Raw genomic sequence first — 3528 nt, forward strand, 5'->3', positions numbered from 1 at the left:
TGACAGGATTTTTTCTCTCGCTTTCCTTATGGTCAGAAGGTGCTGAAACAGTTTCTTGCTTCTATTGAAACTTCCTAGGAGTTACGGCAAAGCTACGGGCTGAGGTTCTTAAACAGCATTAGTGGTAGCTGTGTGCTAAAATTGCTTCCAGTGGGAATCTCCTTGATAGGGGGCCTTTAGAAATGGGCAAAGTGTCATTTCTAAAGGCATGGATTTACTAGGATGGAATCACTAGCATTTCATGCCCTAGCTGGCAAGATGACTGTCCAGGTTCTTCTCTCTAGAGCCCTTTTGCCAGCTTAACAAAAGTCCCTGTCCCCATCCTAGGTAAGTTCTTCAGAACTGTTCTGAGATTCTGTAGTGCTCAGGCATGGCACAGTTTCCCCAGAATCTGGCCCTAAGACCCCCAAAGCTATCCCTCTGATAAAGTATACTTGGCTGTTTCTTTTATATGGTAAGTATTTGCTCTTTTGAATTTAATTATTATTGTTAGTGTCAGTCTTGGTTGTGTATTGCCTATACTGTATTTATAAATTGGTGCAAAAAAAGCACAAGTAAATTATACATCAGATTTATTATAAAGAAATAATAACTATTTTAACTTTGTTCAAGTATGTGGTAATTTGCTCATATTAGAGTAAAAATTACAGTAAATGATTATCAGTTTGTGTAACTTAAGAGTATTCCATATGATATTTTTTTAGAATTAGATGCACAAATTTTGAATGTGAAAATTGCAGGGCATTTAAAAAACATATGGGAATATTTCCCCTGGTTTGTACTCATTCATTTTTTTCTTTTGCCATATGATTTTACGTGTACAATAGTCAAACATACTGTGAATATGTCTATATTGAACAAACTGCATAGAGCGGCATTTTCCCATAATGCCGCTGACTCCACAGTAGGTGGTGATTTTGTTTTGAAATGCATTCTTTAGGTGATTTGTATTTTCTGTGGTGAGTGACTCATTGCACATTTTGACAAATGCAAACAACCTCCGATTCCCATCTGCTTCCTTTTGCCATGGTAACATTCATGTGGACTGCTTTGTACACTGTGAAATACTCCATTCCAGCCCACGTGTTCTCAGTTTACTCTGGGCTGGGGAAGACTTTGCCAAAACATTCAGACCATTGTCATCCCTGAGTTAAGTTTGTCTTTCTTTTCAGAACATCTGTCTGTAAAATTCAGCTTTTTGTTTCAAGCGTCATCATGAATGTTAGTGAAGCTCTTTACTTGATATATACTTTTCATTCAAACAACATCACCACATTGAGAAAACCACTGGAATGGGACTCTCATGCTAAGTTGGTTCTTTGTGTTTCTTTCCCTCTGCCCTTTGAAATCGATGGCATTCAGAATGCCATTCTTAGGTGTTTGGGGACATTTTTTTCTCAAAGAGCAAATGACAATAACTCTCTTTTTAGAATAATTGTTACAATCGCATAGCATTTGTAAGCACTTTATATTTTGCAGAAGTTATTTCAAGTAATTTATTAGTTATAACTCACATGAAAAACCTGAGAGAGATCAGTATGATGAGGTTCATTGGAGATTGGGAAGCCAAGTCATTCAAAGGTTCATCATTCATGGACCATGTGGGATGTTGGTAATAAAGCTAGGGTCAGAAATCAGGTTTCCTAAATAATGGTTCTAAGAGTTCTAAAGGGAAAAAAAAAAAGAAAACCTAACAGAATAAGCCCCACACCCCACCATATTTTCCTCAATTAATCTCTATCCTAAGACTTTTTTTTTATTACATGCAACATTTTGCACTCAAATGACTGGTGTTTAACCCCAAGTAAGAGCCTGTTAATATGTCCATGGATGCATCCTGATATTTTGCATGGTGAGGCAGAGAGGAAATATCCTTAGTTTGGAGAACAGAGTCCTCACCCCTCTTCAAAATAGGACCTAGATTCCAACATGCTATAGAACAGCTACGTAATCTTTTGAACTTAAATGACCTTTCCTCCTTTACCAATATCAGTTCATTCCATGTGTATGTGTGTATTCAAAACACACACATACACACACACACACACAGATTTGCCCTTAACTTGGCAGAAAATGAAGACAAGTCATTATAATAAATGGCATCCCTTGAACCATCACAACCAATGTAGTCATCAGATGCTTCCTAAGCTGGGCAATTAAAATGTTGTCATATTTGAAACATGCCTAACAGTGGGTGCATACCAGTGTTTGTGTTTTTAATGTGTTAATAGGGCATTTAAAGCATAAACACTGACATGCAGCCACTGGTAGATGAGCCGGCCAGCCATTCTCCATGGGATTGGCATTTGGTAGCTGGTAGGAGAGGGGCCAGGCAGGGGTAATTATACCACCCTTGATTTTAAAGTCCCAGAGATGATGTGTACACGCCCTATAGAACCTTCCTCTTGACTGACCTAAAAAAATAGGCATTTACATTTATGACAGAGGATTTATGCTGGAATGTCCTACCCTCTAGAGTTATGGAGAGGTTAATGGATGGTAGCTTCCCCAAGATAAATTAATTTCTATAGAACTGATCACTTAATATGAATGCAGTTCAGTGAATTAGAAAAGAAAGCATTTCATAAAAGTTGAATGAATGATCTTTCAATTTGAAATGCAGTGAAATTTCATTTGTAGTCTATAAGTCCCCCACTTAACATTTTCTCATAAAGAAATTCTCTATTTTTTGAAGGCTGTATAGCTCATAATTCGGTGTGCCATTCTTTAGAGTAAAAAAGCAGCCTGGTGGAGTGGATAATAAAGTGAGGAAAACCTGGGCTCAAGTCCTGTCTCTGACATCTACCTGTGGTTGTGTGATCACAGGCAAGTCATTTAAATTTGCAGTTCCCTAGGCAACTTTGGCTAGGAGATCAAGATGAGTGGGCCATTTTTATCGATGGAGGTGGTTTCTATAGTATATACTGCTTACCAGTGGACTCATAGATCTGAACCAAATACACAAACACTCTCTGTCTCTGTCTCTGTCTCACTCTCTCTCTGTCTCTGTCTCTCTGTCTCTCCCTCTCTGTCTCTCTCTCTCTCTCTCTGTCTCTCGCACTCCCCCCTCCTCTCTTTCTCTCTCTCTCCTAAAGCCTGGGGTCTCTCTAAGAGTTTTCAAATTATTAAGAAAAAAGTTTCCTCGTATTTTCAATAGAGAAACTGGTGAATCATAATCACCTCTTCCTTTAGCTTATTAAGTTCAGTTACATTTTAACTTTGAAGAGTCTGACAGCATTTATTGTTAAAAATCTAGCTACTAAGACTTTTCAAAAATTCCCTGTCGAAGAAAATTTACAATATGAAAGTCCAATGTGTCATGATCAAGACAGTTCAACATTTGTCTTCTGTAGGCTTTGACAAAATATTTGTACATCAGGATAGTAGTTTACCACTCATGACACAATGATCTTTTTTGGTTTTCTATAACGTGGGTGCCATGCTTATAATGATACGACAGACACTAGGCAACTATAGGGGTGGGGGATTAGGTCTGTCCTTTGCCGAAGAATTCAGGTACATTCAAGA

This window comes from Petaurus breviceps, unplaced genomic scaffold (assembly GCF_028583685.1).
Source record: "Petaurus breviceps papuanus isolate PSGF00001 unplaced genomic scaffold, PetGlider_PUasm1.0 688, whole genome shotgun sequence".
NCBI lineage: Eukaryota > Metazoa > Chordata > Mammalia > Diprotodontia > Petauridae > Petaurus > Petaurus breviceps.